The following is a 15294-nucleotide window of genomic DNA, read 5'->3' as shown; positions in this document are numbered from 1 at the left end:
AAACAAATATCCTTAGACTCTGCACATTTGGGGAATTCTATCTACCCGCCTCTTTCCCAGACCTCTCTGTCACCACTTTTTCAATAATTTTCTTTCCAAGCCCCTAATCACCAGCCAAACTATTAGCCACCTCTCATGAATTAGTGTAGATCCCTACCCTATAAGCAAAATGAACAGTCATGTGCCCTGCTTGAAGTAACGCCCACTGAGAGAGTTTACCTTCACCACCAACATTCAGGTACTATGGAAGCTGCTCACCTTTGTGTGGTCCCAGTATATGAGCAGAACCACCTATAAACCAGGTCTGGTTCTTTTTTTTTTCTTCTTCTTCTTCTTCTTTAGTTGTAGGAACTCCCTATGAAGCTATAGAGGTAGATTGAAGAATGGAGGATTGTACCAAGTGTAGGAGCCATGGGAACATAAGCTACTTTCTCATGCAAATTACTCATGTGTGTAGGCCCTGCTCATATATTCTCTTTATACTTGAATATGAAATGATGCTGTGCACTGTTTATTACCTCACAGTGCTAAATGATTTCCTTGCCTGGCTAACGAAGGAGCCAATCGAAAGCTGATTTGGTTGTAGTCTCATTTTCATTTTTGAAGGAATTTTTGTGAAGAAATTCTGTTATGATGAGATATGCCGTTTCAAATTTTCTAAATTTTGTGACAGTTGGGAATATTGTCTCGAGTGTTTAGTCTGGTAATATTTATGTATATGGTATTCTTTTAGCAAATTCACAGCATCATTGGACTCCACTTCTCAGCATTTTTGGAGATTGTGAGAGATGAAAGAAAAGAAGAGAAAAATAAGGGACCCGCCCCATAATATTTTCTTTAGTTTCTGAGCCGTACCTGGGTCAACTGACAGGATGTAAAGGAGCGGAAAGGCTTTCTATTGAATCCCTCATTATTACCTCTTTTCAAATTCTCCCACCTTTACGTGTTCATCCAATACTGCCAGGAATTGGATGCAACTGGCATACGTGGAAGGCAATAGATTCCAGGTCTTTCCGGATAGGCAAGTATATTGGACAATTAGGCAGCCATGCTTAAGGAATCTGAAAACGTCTAAAAACGGAAGTTGAAAACAATCTAAATATTAAAAAAGAAATGTCAGGAACATAGACTTGCCAGGTGGCCGAAATAGCTCAGTTGGGAGAGCGTTAGACTGAAGATCTAAAGGCCCCTGGTTCGATCCCGGGTTTCGGCATATTAAGGGTTTTTAGTTGATCCCAAGGGTGAGTTTCCTTCCTGTGCATTAATAAGGAATGTCGTAATGCAGCAGCCCCCAACGTTTTTGGCATCAGGGACCGGTTTCGTGGAAGACAATTTTTCCACGGACGGGGGTGTGGATGGCTCAGGCGGTACTGCGAGCGATGGAGAGCGGTGGGGAGCGACGGGGAGCGGTGGGGAGCGACGGGCAGCGACAGATGAAGTTTCGCTCGCTCGCCGGCCGCTCACCTCCTTCTGTGCGGCCTGGTACGTAACAGGCCGCGGACCGGTACCTATTCACTCGGATGATGCCCACGAATGTTGAATTCCTTTAGCATGCTAAAGCCTAATTGCACAATAAAAACAAGGTTGCGCCACAGTTCACACTTTCTGTTTTGTTTTGTTTTGTTTTCACATGATGTGCAAGCACTACTAATAAAAGTAATAACAATAAAATGTTATGGTTCAGAGATGCACGGGACACTGAAAAACTGGAGGAAAGATCACTGAGTCGCTGCAATGCGAAGTGCGCACAGCAGCAGTGGGAAGGGAAAAGGGTGCCACGTGCGGCCTCTGTTGCAATTACTCTCCCTGAGAGCCCGAAAGTAGCCGTAGACCATGTGTAAATAAAGTGGCTGTGTTCGAATAAAACTTTATATATGGACACCGAAATTTGAATTTCATATAAACTTCACGTGTCACGCAATACTATTTTTCGTTTTATTTTTCACCTTTAAAAATAAAAAACGGTACTCCTTTCGGCAGCACTTATACTAAAACTGGAAAGATACAGAGAAAATTCCCATGGCCTCTGCGCAAGGATGACATGCACATCCATGAAACTTTCCAAAACCATTCTTAGCTGGAACGCAACAGTTTACCAGCCACTAGGGTAGAAGAGTCCATTATAAATACACAGAACATCAAGCAGGCAAGATTTCAGTAGCCTTTTGCCAATTAGAAATAACTGGAGAATAAATGTAAACACACGGGACCTGAACCCCTAGGGATTCAAACTTTGTTTCCCCAGATTAAAAATTCTGAAACTTACCCAGGGAACTACCCGAATCTACAGGTCTAGCTAGTGGACATGTATTCAACTAATTTATTTGGTAGGTATTGTCCTAGTCGCAAACTCCTTGGCATTCTCTTTATTGCAGAGAAAATTCCATTTGAAAGAGATGCTATAATGCCTCACTCTCAGGAATACTTTGTTTTCCTCTCTCCTGTCTTTCTGTCCTCCGTTCCTTGAGGCGTCCAGAACCAGAACTGTAGCGTCCCCTACAAAAAGTCACAGCAGGGTTTGCAGGCCATATTGCTGCATTTAAGGTGTTTTATTTCGTGGTACATATTATGAATTCATTCCCTTCTTTCTAATTTCCCCACAGCATTGAGAGCTGCTCAACATTAAGAAATTATGTAGGGCCACCCCTTTCCCTGTGAGTGATAATGACATTTTCAAATGGAAATGAATCCAAAAGTCATTCTATCTGTCTTTTGACTTCAGGATTCCTGACTGTAAAGAAGGATCTGGAGCAGGTGTTCTAGGAAATCTGCTTGGCTTTGAAACTTGCCCTGTTACATGTTGGCTGTGAACTAGTGGCCAACTAATTACTTCACCTCTTAGGGAGTCTGTTTATCAAGGAGGTGATATAATCATTTAATGTAACCCATTGTTATTACTATTATCCACTTGTTACCTCCAGCTACATTAAACAAGCACTGTTTTTTATTTTGAAAGTTTGAAAAAATAAATGTGTCATATTGACCACAGTCAGAACTCAACTGAGAGTTCTGTGAGCAGGATTTCAACTTGCCCTTGGGAAACCCAGCAAGTTTCAATGCCTCAAAACTCAAACTCTCCAACACCTGGCAGTAAGTGATGCTCATCTATCACTCACTGGGAAGAGGCTTCTTGATTCAGTTCAAGTGCACTTGCTCTTAGATTTGGGAAAAGTTTGAAATCAATAAATTAAAGGGCATAAATAAGAAAAATTAAAAAGTGGAAAGACCCATCCCCAATTCCTCAAGTTTGGTGAGGGTGGGGGAAGCAATGTACATTTTCTATAGTGAAGAACATGGGACTTACAGGTAATTTCAGTTAAAGGAAACATCATCCTACTAAAAACATGAGCCACATTTTTGTTTCCTTAGCTTTTCCTCTACCATATTCTAGAAGGTGATAAGCTAGCGATCAGTGCCTGGTGTGTGCTGGGAAAATACTGCTGCTCCCAGAGCTTCCTGCCTATTCAAGTAATGGAGCCACGACACAAATCTAGAGAGAAAGTTATAATTGCCTTATTTCAAGGGTTTTGGGGTTTCTTATGTCTTCTAGCCCACTAATCCTTTAGGCAACACTGAAGGTCACAAAATTGCTCTAGATTTTTCTATGAATGAACCCACAATGAACTTATGGAATCTTACTCTAGCCAAAATACATGTGATTTTAGAACTTTAATTCAACAAGTGTCTGAGTAATCTGTTTGAGCCACTGGCCTCTCAATTCAGACTGAAATTTTGAAGTCCCCATGTTCTGTAACAGACAACAGAGTCATTCTTACCATCCTCAGAGCAAAAGTTGAGGATCCTTTGACGCTGGCCATCTCCTCACTCAGACCTAGTATTTCAGTCAACTCTCTGGTCTAGCAGTCTTATTTCATCCACTACGTTGTATTCCTTTATTGTTTCTTATTCATTTTAATGCTCAGTGTTTCCAAGATTGTCTCAAAGATACTATAATCTGTTGAGCATTCTATCATCTTTAAGCACTTTCTTACATTCTGACACAATGATATTCTAGGTGACAGCATATTCTTACAATGGGGATCTGTATGAAGAAATTAAGTTGTGGGGCTAGTTCTCCCAGTTGTTCCTTGAGTGTCACTGATTCTAGGCTCTTCTTTTCCTTCTTCTATTCACCTCTTGTAGGTTGACAGGTGTGAATAGATCCTAGGAATGTACCTTTCTGCCTAGCATGCAGATACCTTTCTCTTCATGTAGCCTGGGAAGAGAATGCAATAAAGGAATTTCAGAAATAATGGAATCGTACATAAGGGATTTTTGTACTAACAATTTCAGGTTCTGGAAACACAAGGCGGTATTGCCATTAAAGATAGATAAATATTGCCATTAAATTTTATTCCAAGAGTACAAAGAGTAAGGGGGTGTAGCTCAGTGGTAGAGCGCGTGCTTAGCATGCTCGAGGCCCCGGGTTCAATCCCCGGCACCTCCAATCGCAGGCGCGTGTTTCTCCTTCCACGTAAGGAGACCAGCTCCTTGTGAGTGTTCGTATTTCTACCTAAAACTGGCTTTCGCTTTTTGGAATCACTTCTATCCTCACCATATTGAGCTACCTCCTTATTTTGCGGGGAAAAAAAAAAAAAAAAAAAAGAAGTGAAATATGGGAATTCCCTGGCGGTCCAGCGCTTTCGCTGCTGAGGTCTTGGGTTAAATCCCTGGTTGGGGAATTAAGATCCTGCAAGCCGCGCGCCGCCGCCAGAAAATTAAAAAATAAAATAAAATAAAGTGAAATACATCTAGTTTAGCATTCAGTAAGTTAGTTTAAGTAGAAATAATGTAATTTTAAATGGCTTTTTAAACTAATAACATCAAACTGTAAATTTAAAAAGCAACTTAAAAGGATTTAAATATGATAAGATATAGAAAACATACTCATAATTTCTCAGATCTTCATGCACTTTTGAGTCGAAGTGACAAATTAGCTCTAATATATCACACGCTGTAACATGCTCCCTCTGCACATGACTATGTATGAAACCAGAATATGTCATGCAAAATATGCCTCTTTGACATGAAAATTATTTTGGGCTGAAGTTAATTAAGATGCAAAAAAACATACAAAAAAGCTCTCTCTACCCTCCCATATCCGCCCAAAGGCAGGATATAAATTCTCCTTTTACTGGAGACAAACTCTTATCAGCCCAGAGACACACCAGAGGAATCTGCAAACAAATCTTACTCCACTAGTTTTCTCCCATATATTTAATTTCCCACAGTTTTCTGCCCTTGGAAGATGAAAACAGCATTCCTCGATCCTGTCATTTGTCTACAAATTTACTGTTCTTTGTTGAATATACTTCGTTAGCCGCGGTGCTAAGCCGCCACTTTGAGTTACTTTTTGTTTAGGTTTCTTCTGCGTGATGCCTGTTGCACACATTAACAAGCTCTGTTTTTCTCTTGTTAACCTACCTTTATGTGTAAGAGTGCCAGCTGAAAGCCTAAGTTGAATAAAGTGTTGTCTCTCCCGTTGTAGTATGCTTCCCTCTCCACATTCTATACACCAAGCAAGTTGGACAGCACCCCATTAGAGCTACACACTATTAAAATGAGTCAAGTCCTCTGATCACGCACTTGGGATTGAAAGCAATTACAAGAGCCTCTAAAATTTCTAAATCCTTGCTTTTCATTTCTAGACTTATTCTTGGAGAACCAGTAGCAAATAATGGAAATCAGTAGGGACAGGTATTTTTCCGAATTTCTTGGATTATGTGAGAATAGAGTGCACGAAATGAAGTACTGGGTTCGGTTTCTAGCACCTTTATTCCTGCCCTTTTCTTTTATTCTCTTAAACCATGTTGGCACAAACGTTTCCCACTTTCCTCTTTATATTCCCTAACTCACTTTTTCTTGCTCATAGCAAAATTAACTTCATACCCATTTGCTCCTGATCCCTTTCCACTCTAAGGCCTCATCATCATTGGTGATGTCTGTCTTCCCAAGGAACATTTAATTGAAGGAAACAAAAAAGAAAGATCTGGCTCATTCAGGATTTCCTGAACCCAAAACGACAAACATGGCAGATTCACATCATCAAGCTTGAGCAATCAAATCCATTGGTAGTATTATTGAGGAGCATGAAGGAAAAAGAACAGAAAGAGACAAGAAAAAAAAAAGTAAGACATTCTCAGTCAATTATCTCTTAGAAAGCATTATTCTTTCAACTGTTCCTGGGTTAATTAAATAACTGCAGTCCAGGGAGAAGCCACTAGACTGTATCCAGTTTAGTAATTTCAGAAATAGTGTAATTTAACCTGGTAGACTTTCTCCAGCCAACTCTTAGCTTACAAAAAAAAAAAAAAAAAAGATGGAGAAGTAACATTTTATGAAACAGCCAGAAGACAATAGAAGTAGGGGGGTGTAGCTCAGTGATAGAGCGCGTGCTTCGCATGTACGAGGTCCCTGGTTCAATACCTGGCACCTCCACTTAGGTTTTATCAACCCCTTTTCTCATATACTCTGCGAAAAAGGGCAGTGGATTGCTTTTATAGTTTTCCCATTTTTACTGCCTCTGGCTTACCACCTCCCAGGGCGGGGCATCAGCAAAATGAAGACAAGAAGAAGGAGAGAGAAAGAGAGGAAGAGAGGAAGGAAGGAAGGAAGGGAAGGAGGGAGGGAGGGAGGGAGGCAAGAAGGGAGGGAGGAAGGAAGGAAGAAAGAAAGGAAGGAAGAGAGGGAAGGAGGGAAGGAGGGAAGAAGGGAAGAAAGGAAAAGAAAGACATTCCCATCAGACATTTCACTTCCAAAGCAAGAAGCCTGCCACCACAACTGGCATATGCAAATAAAGACAGGACAGAAAAAGGACAGCATAAAGGGGAAGATAAACAGCCCTATTCTTTTAGTTCTTTTAGTTGTATGAGCAGTCAGATCTGCATCATCTAACAGACAAGAGAAAAGCTTTCACCTGACTGCCCTGCCTCCCCCTTCTCATCCCCACCTCCTTTCCCTCCACCCCTGCATCCATTACTGGACGCAAGCAGTTGAGGTGGGGGAAGTGGATCCCAAATCTTTCTGAGTGAGTGACTGAGAGAACATTGAACAACCCAAACAGCAGCGCTAAGGAATGACGAGACTGTCAACGTGAACACTGGGAACATTGTTGGAAGTTTCAGGGTTGGAAGCTATTAGGTGGCAGGAATAGTTTGATTTGGGTGGAAATTAGGCTTAAGGCGTTAAAATTTTTTGTTAGAAGCTGGATTTTGGCAGATGATAAATTGGGTCTCATTGGAGATTTTCACGGGCCATGTAGTAGAAAACACCCAACCCCATACACACACTCCTGGCTGAAATAAAACCGCAAGGATTTTGGCGAGTAATGAATTAAAATGTCTTCCCTTCTACATTTCCTACATTTGCCCACTGAATTCCAGTTTCTCGTTTTTAGAATTTTAAATAAAGTCATAAGGTGGAATACGTGATTTAACATCACACCAAAGATTTCTGAGATGCAACCAAAAGGGTAGTGTGTGCAGGGTTGGGGAGATGAAGAGGGAGGGATAAAAACAGATGGATGCATAAATTTCTTGTTTCCTAAAATAAACACTATTGGTATAAACAAAGAGCTAATTAAAATTATAGAACAACTTTGTTGCTATACATAATTCTACATTAGGTGAATATATCAAAATCAGTTCCATTTTCAATTTTTTTTTTAGATGCTAGTTTGTGTATCAAAGGAGTAGAGTAATAATGTAAAAGCTGAATTTTGCAGAGGGAGGGAAGCTTGTTCGTGTGTACAAACAAAAAAGATTTCCATTTAGCCTCTCAAAGGCTAGGAGGGCTGAGAGGGTAGGATTAGCAACTCACAGAGGAAGATGAAGAAGACAGGACTCCACAGACACTGGACCTTAGGATGCCCAGTTTACCCAGCAGCTGCTAAAAACACCTAAAGCACAGACATCCAAGGGCATCGTTTTTGGACCCTCCCAGTTGAGAAATGCTTTTACAAAGCAGTGTCTATTTTAGGGCAGATGCCAAGTAGAGACTGCTTTTAAATTCCTTTTTGAGTGAATTATCTGTTGTCCTCTTTATTTTCCTTCCAGTGGCTCCTAGCAGCTCCTGGCAGAGAACAAAAGCTTGCCCTTGGTGTTTTCCGTGCCAGAAACACTGATGCATCTTCTCTGTCTTCCTCTTCATACTCACTGGATTAAACATGGAGCCTCCATACGGTCTCAGATAAATGAAGGCAGTGGGCAGAATCATGAAAGACAGAAAGTCTCTGAAGGGCACTGGGACTGTAGACACTGTAGCCCCCAAGGGAATCCATATTCTGGGCACTTTTCCCAGGGAAAGGAAATAACTAATACCTAGGACCTCTAAGGTTCACCTTTGGCTCCCTGATGGTCAGTGTGCCTCAAGTGGCTTCAGCTTGGACCTTGGGATTTGTTACTCCTTCTCTGGTCATCTCCATGGTACCACCAGTTTCCCACATCATCACAGCAGGGGACTGTACCTCCACTGCTCCTGACTGCCAGAGACCTAGCAAAAAATTCAGGGGAGTGAGTACAAAGAAGAGAACTCAAAAAGTTACCTCCGGAAATATAGGTCCAGATGGAAAGAGAAGACAGAAAACCTTCAGCTACTAAAGGAAAAGGGGTAAGTGTCTGCCACAGATGATCACTGGTTCTGGCACTGTTTGAACATGAGATGAATTTGAATGTGTAGGAAGCAACTTCATGATGATGAAGATGTCTGGTAAGCAAGGTCATACCTGAGTCTATAATTCAGCAGATAGCTTTCATCTAGAGACCTGGATTTTCACGTGGCTATGGAAGAGAAGTCCCCTGAGATGAGAGTAGCACATGGACTGAAAGAGACCCATTGGAATTGGAGAATTAGAAGTCATTGGTATACATTGCAGGAAAACAAAAGAATGGCTGGCTTTAGATTGATTTCGGACCTTGCGGCTCTTTGTTTCTGCTTCGGGTATCTTCCCTACTTCTCTCAGCTTGCTTCAAAGTCTGCTCCACAGCTAGCTCTCAGGAAGGCATTTCCATTCCCTCACCGAGGAAAGTCCCAGGAATGGGGCATTTTTCTTCTCTTCAAATTCCTCTTTTCCCCCAACTTCATCCTCCTCTGCCTCCAAAGCTGCCTAAAAGACCACAGAGATAATGCAGAAGAAAACAAAGAAGAAAAGTTAAGTATTTTATCTGTTGGGCTTCAGTATTTGTAGCACGTGGGCTCAGTAGTTGTGGCTCGCGGGCTTTAGAGCGCAGGCTAATTGTAGCGCTCGGGCTTAGTTGCTCCGCGGCATGTGGGATCTGCCCGAACCAGGGCTCGAACCCTTGTAACCAGCTTTGGCAGGCGGATTCTTAACCACTGCGCCACCAGGGAAGTCCTTAACGTTAATATTGCGGGAGTGGGGTAGGGACGGGGTGGATAGAAGGGGATTTAGGTCCTTCCGGAAGGAAAGAGATGACAGAGCGGAAAGAATTCACAAAACCTACCAAGAAATGCAGAGCGACAGAGTGTGTCTAGCAAACCTAGGACAGCAACACGGTCGGGACCCGGCAACTGCTTTCCTTATTGAGGTTCTGTTTTGAAAGACAGAAGGAGGAGGGAAGAGGGAGGAAGAAACAGAATACACAACCTCTTTCGGACGGAATTCTCTCCGGAATGTGAGAGAGCAGGGAAATGTGTGGGCTGGGAAAGGAACTAGCACTTTGTATGCCTAGAGAGTATCTCACACCTCAGGCACTCAGGCGCAAAAACACTTTCCGCCTATTTTGTCCGACAGGTAACCCAGATATGAATTTTGGATGAAGTCCGAAAGCATATTTTAGAAGAGGCCGGACAGTAATTTATACTATTAGGAAGCTCCGCAGACTCAAAATCTGGCAGGTTTGGGAAACCCTGACTGGAGTGTCAAAAACCCGGAACCTGGATGGAGTGGACTGAGTTATTGGGAAGATCTCACGCAGGAGGTGTCAGAGTGGACCAGAGCGGAAAGGCGAAGCAGTGCGTGAATGGGAAGAGGGAGGAGGCGAGGTTGGAGTTAGCAAAGTAGGGAGAAGAAGGCTTGAATATGGATCTCTAAACATGAATCGGATTTGGGTAGATGGGTAGGAAGGACGTGTCCAAGCTCCACCTCTCTGCTTTGCATCCTATAGGTATAAGAAAATGTTGGCTTTACGTGATTTTAGGGAAGTGAGCAGCAAACTTTTGTCCCACAAGAAGATCCCACTCATTTTTACCCAAACTGTTGGCTTTTGAGAGCATCGTGGGGCTCTTTCCATAGCTGAGGTAGCTCCTCAGAGCGCTGGATTTTTGAGGGAAGTCAAATTGTTTCAAACTTGTTGTCTGTTGTGGTGGCAGCAAGTTAGTGTAGAAGTGAGATCTGCCTGCTGCTTTTGGCTTGAGTATGTGAGGTACTTGTGCCGGCGACTTTTTTTAACACTTTGAGAACTCAAAATTGAAACTAACCTAACGAACTTATCTTTACTAGGTCGTGAGAGATCCCACTGCTTGTGGGCCCGGGTAGCTCAGTCGGTAGAGCATCAGACTTTTAATCTGAGGGTCCAGGGTTCAAGTCCCTGTTCGGGCGAAAGTGAGCTTTTCTTTCCTAACATCCCCGAAAAGTGTCCCTTCTCTGGCCTGTGAACTGCCAGAAACAAGCTGATTAATCTTAAATGTTTGATACCTTCGCCCAAGTAAACAGGAAAGGGAGTGGGGATGGGGGTTCTGATCATGGAATGTGTGCGGAGAATAATGAATCCCCTTCTGCGTGTTTGCAGTCTGTTGTACTTTTGCTTTGTGGGTGTTAGATCGAGCTTGGAACGAGTAGTAGCTTGGGTTTGAACACGATTAAGATGCCTGCAAATTTAAGATGGAGTCTTGTGGAGGTATTTGGCAACCACAGTGATCCCTAAGATGGCAACTCTGCAGCAATCGGTGATTGGGAGGGGTTTTATTATTATGGAAAAGAGAGACAGTATGTAGAGCGAGAATGTAAAAGGGCTTATTGTGATTTGAAGATTGGGAACTCATTAACGGTATTCCCGGAAAAAATGTGTATTAAGCTAGACTGATCTTGGACTCCAGATAGTATAAGGTTCCTTGAACTTCCTTAGAAATCCCGGGAAATGCTTAGAAATCTAGGTGAGGTGATTGGTATCTCATCTCCTTTTTGCCCGCTTCTGACCATATGAGAGTTTTGTTCATGTTCACAGAAATCCCATGAAGTAGAATTTGAACTTGGAAGGACCCCACTTGTTGGGAAGAACTTGTCTCTCAGTTTGTCCAATAGATTCATCTGACTGCCAGAATAAAGAATAAGAAACAGAAAAGTGACAGGTCTCAATGAGGGAGAGAAATGTGTGGGGTGGGGAAATGGGGCTGTCTTTAATTTGCCTCTGCGTCTTGGTGTAAAGCACAACTAGGATCATGTCCATTGTCCCTGGTAAATCATTACATTGTGACAGAAGCAAACTGGATTCCAAGTGGGGTCTTGTACATTCCTGATATAAGCAAAAGCACGGTAAATTGGGAAGCACTGCCCAATATAATATGAGCCACAAATGCCAACCACATATATAATTTTAAATTTTCTAGTAGTCACAGTGAAAAAAAAAAGTGAAGTTAAAAACATATTTTATTTAATTCACTATATTTAAAATATTATCATCTCAATAAATAATCCATATAAAGGCATATTACCTAGATAATTTACATTCTTTTTTTTTCTTACTAAGTCTTTGAAATCTGCTGTGTACTTTACAGTTACAGTACATCTCAAGTTGAACTGGTCATATTTCAAGTACTCAAGAATCACATGTGCTAGTGGCTACCATATTGGACAGCAGAGTTCTAAGGATTAATGCATTTGAATAAACAGAAGAAAATATATAGATGTGCAAATTAGAGCAGTTTTGTAACTCAACTCAAAATCTATATGCAAAATTTCACTCATATTTGTGAGGTGTGCCAACTAAAAATTGGCACTTGCCGTCTGTCTCTACAAGGATTAAATCACTAGCCACTGCAGCCACTGACCTTCAACACACCCTGAAAGGAGTTTGGAGTGGAGATCAGAAATGATGCACTCTGTGCTCTGGGAAAAACTGGCACAACAGGCCTTCAAATAGTTAGATATTTTCAGGAGATTTTATGAGCCCAAATTCTTACATCTTGTCATATCTAGAAAAGCACTAAAATCATTAACGGTGACATCTGCTCCTCCTGACTAGCAGCAAGCCTCTGCCAAAATGTGTACTTAACTGCACATACCCCCTTCACCAAAATCTTATATAATACTGACCTTCCCCCTTACGTCTTTGGAGCCGTTCCTCAGAGCTATCTGAGACACTGTCTCCTGGGCTATAGTCCTCACTTTGCCCCAAATAAAACTTAACTCACAACTCTCACATTGTGTTTTTTTTTTTTTTTCCAGTCGACATGTGTCAACTGAAATAAAAATGCACAATGCGGGAGCTATGAGTTTCAGTTTTATTTGGGAACTTATTGAGGACTACAGTCCAGGAGCAGCTATGTGCAAATACTGGTAAATTGCCACTCTGTAAGTTTACCTGAATTCCTTCTGATAAAGTGCTAATATTTAATATCCTTTTACCATCCTTTATCTTTCCTATACCTAAAGACTAATATATGTTTTCCTGTGAATGGCAGAGATCGTCTTCTACCCAAATCATTCACTCATAAAAATGCATGTGTTAAGACTTGAGAGGAAACATGCCATTGGATATTTCTGCCAGTGGATATTCCCCCCATTACTTCCTGTATACAGAAAGCCATATTTAAAATTTCTAAGTCAGTGGTCACATTTCCACAAGACTCTGAATCCCTCAGTTTTCAAGAATTACTTTGGGAGCCACTGGGGAGAGAGATCCTTCTGTTCACAAGAAAGTCAACTTCAAAAGGTTGATATATACTTTTAAAAAGCTATTCAAGTACGTATATGCTTTGAAAACAGTGTGTCACAGTAAAAAGATAAAATATATATTTGAAAAGAGATTCAGATATACATATTTTCAACAAAGGACTTTATCATAAACAAGGTAAAATTTACATCTGAAAGGAAATTCAGATACACATTTGAAAAGAAAGAGAGTTACAATATCTTTCAGGGGAAAAAAAGGAGGGAGGAGAGTAAAACAAAGAATATTAGTTGGGCTTTAGAGTCTTCTAATTGGTATAATGTTATTTTGATTATGAGGGAACTGTGTTCTCATCAGGAGTTCTGTGTGTGTCTGTTAGATAAATTGCACAATTCAAATATTATGTATCCATACTTTATTTCTGACGGTAATTACTGAGCACAATGGGTTATAATCCCCCATTATGGATAAAAATGGACTATTTAATAATTGGTGTGGCAAAAACTGGGTAGTTACCTGGAAAAAAAGTTTTGACTCCATATCCCACAACTCACAGCAGGATGAATTCTAAATGGTGTTTGAGATTTATGAAAACAAGTACTTCAAAAACACATGTGAAATTTTTAATAACTTTGGAGTGGGGAAGGCTATTGAATCAATTGTGATTCAAAACTCCAAAATTATTTAAAGGAAAATTTTGACAGATTTGATTTCAAGAGAGCTTCTGAAAGAGTGGTAAGAGTGTAAGTAGAGTTTGTTTAGTAGTTTTATCCTTTTCTTACTTTCCAAATTTTCTGCAATAAATATGTGTAATTTGAATAATAATAGAGTAAAACAGAACAAAACAAAGCCTCCTGTAAAACAAGGTAAAAAGCCACAAGCAAAGTCAATGAAAAATTCAGACTGGGAAAATAGAATTGCTATTCATATAACAAAAGGCATAATTCCCCGTGTCACTCAGCTTAGGCTTGATCATGATGTAAAAGAAAACATCCACAAAATCTCAGTGGCTTAAACAATAAAGGCACATTGTATATTTTCCCTCATTGATTGGCTGTTGGCTCTTCAATATTCTCGATCTGGGATTTAGGATGATAAAGTAGTGTAGGAGAGGGGAAAAAACATCTTTTCCTCTACCCATCTTAGCTTCGTTGATTGGAACTGTGCAAATTAAACCGACAAAAAACAGATTAAGAAGAGAGAAACAGAAGTTTATTAATGCATGAATCATGCATACACATGGGAGGATTCAGTGATAAATGACTCAAAGGGGTAGTTAGCCCTGAGCTTTTATAGTGTCTTCGGAAAGAAAAATAAATTTGTAGAGAAGTGATGAGATAAAGGAAAAGGGTTTTAAAGGCTTTTGAGGGCAGAAAACTGTGGGAAGGTAAATATCTGAGGGAAACTAATGGAGTAGGGTTTGTACAGCTCCCTAGCATTTGGTGTTGTCAGTGTTCTGAATTTTGGCTATTCCAGTAGGTGTGTAGTAGTATCTCATTGTTGCTTTAATTTACAATTCCCTGATGATGTACGACGTGGAGCATCATTTTTTTTTTAAACATCTTTATTGGAGTATAATTGCCTTACAATGGTGTGCCAGTTTCTGCTTTATAACAAAGTGAATCAGTTATACATATACATATGTTCCCATATCTCTTCCCTCTTGCATCTCCCTCCCTCCCACCCTCCCTATCCCACCCCTCTAGGTGGTCACAAAGCACCGAGCTGATCTCCCTGTGGAGCATCATTTTATATGGTTATCTGTCATCTGTGTTTCTTCTTTGATGACGTATCTGTTCAGATACGTTGCCTGATTTATAATCGGCTTTTCATTTTCTTGTTGAGTTTTAAGAGTTCTTTGTATATTTTAGATCCCATCCCTTTATCAGATACGTGTTTTGCAAATATTTTCTCCCAGCCCATGGCTTAAGAGTGTCTTTCGCAGAGCAGCAGTAATTTTTAATTTTAATGAAGTCCAATTTATCATCATGAATCGTGCCTTTGGTATTGACATTTTCACTATTGAAGAGTTTCTCTTCTCTGCTGTATGACTTCTGAAGTGAGAGACAAAAATCACTGCAGCTGGGTCTGGGGTCAGAAAAGCCCTTTCAGTAGATTGTACTAGTGCAGCGGGGCTGCGGGTGCAGAAGCGCTCCGGACCCGGATGCTGGTTTAGGAGGTCTTGTCCAGGTTCATTCTTCCACGGGGTAAAGTAGCCTGCGGAACGAGAAGCTGGCCACTGGATAAAGGAAAGGGGGAAACAAGGGAATGAGGGCTTCTTTAAATCTAAGATTCTTCATGAAGCCAAAGTTCACAGATAACCACTCCGGTTATCTGTGGTCGGGTGGGCTAGAAGGTCTCTGTGGGACAAGCCGTTGCCTCTGGGGACAAATATTAGGGCAGGATTTTCGCAATTTCATCTATCTGGACAATTTTCTTTTTTTTTTTC

At 41.0% G+C, this 15294-nt stretch overlaps 5 non-coding genes across 5 annotated transcripts; all 5 read left to right on the top strand.

Annotated features, from left to right (window-relative positions):
- Positions 1 to 1140: 1140 nt before the first annotated feature.
- On the top strand, positions 1141 to 1213 carry TRNAF-GAA (transfer RNA phenylalanine (anticodon GAA)). Its single transcript has one exon. It is a non-coding gene; the product is annotated as a tRNA-Phe (tRNA).
- Positions 1214 to 1964: 751 nt separating this feature from the next.
- On the top strand, positions 1965 to 2071 carry LOC132375467 (U6 spliceosomal RNA). Its single transcript, XR_009506017.1, has one exon. It is a non-coding gene; the product is annotated as a U6 spliceosomal RNA (small nuclear RNA).
- Positions 2072 to 4375: 2304 nt separating this feature from the next.
- On the top strand, positions 4376 to 4447 carry TRNAA-AGC (transfer RNA alanine (anticodon AGC)). Its single transcript has one exon. It is a non-coding gene; the product is annotated as a tRNA-Ala (tRNA).
- Positions 4448 to 6366: 1919 nt separating this feature from the next.
- On the top strand, positions 6367 to 6438 carry TRNAA-CGC (transfer RNA alanine (anticodon CGC)). The gene has a single exon. It is a non-coding gene; the product is annotated as a tRNA-Ala (tRNA).
- Positions 6439 to 10482: 4044 nt separating this feature from the next.
- TRNAK-UUU (transfer RNA lysine (anticodon UUU)) lies at positions 10483 to 10555 on the top strand. The gene has a single exon. It is a non-coding gene; the product is annotated as a tRNA-Lys (tRNA).
- Positions 10556 to 15294: the final 4739 nt, after the last annotated feature.

Source organism: Balaenoptera ricei, chromosome 11 (genome assembly GCF_028023285.1).
Source record: "Balaenoptera ricei isolate mBalRic1 chromosome 11, mBalRic1.hap2, whole genome shotgun sequence".
NCBI lineage: Eukaryota > Metazoa > Chordata > Mammalia > Artiodactyla > Balaenopteridae > Balaenoptera > Balaenoptera ricei.
Note: the sequence above shows the minus strand (reverse complement) of the source record. Positions and strands in the feature narration are given on the sequence as shown.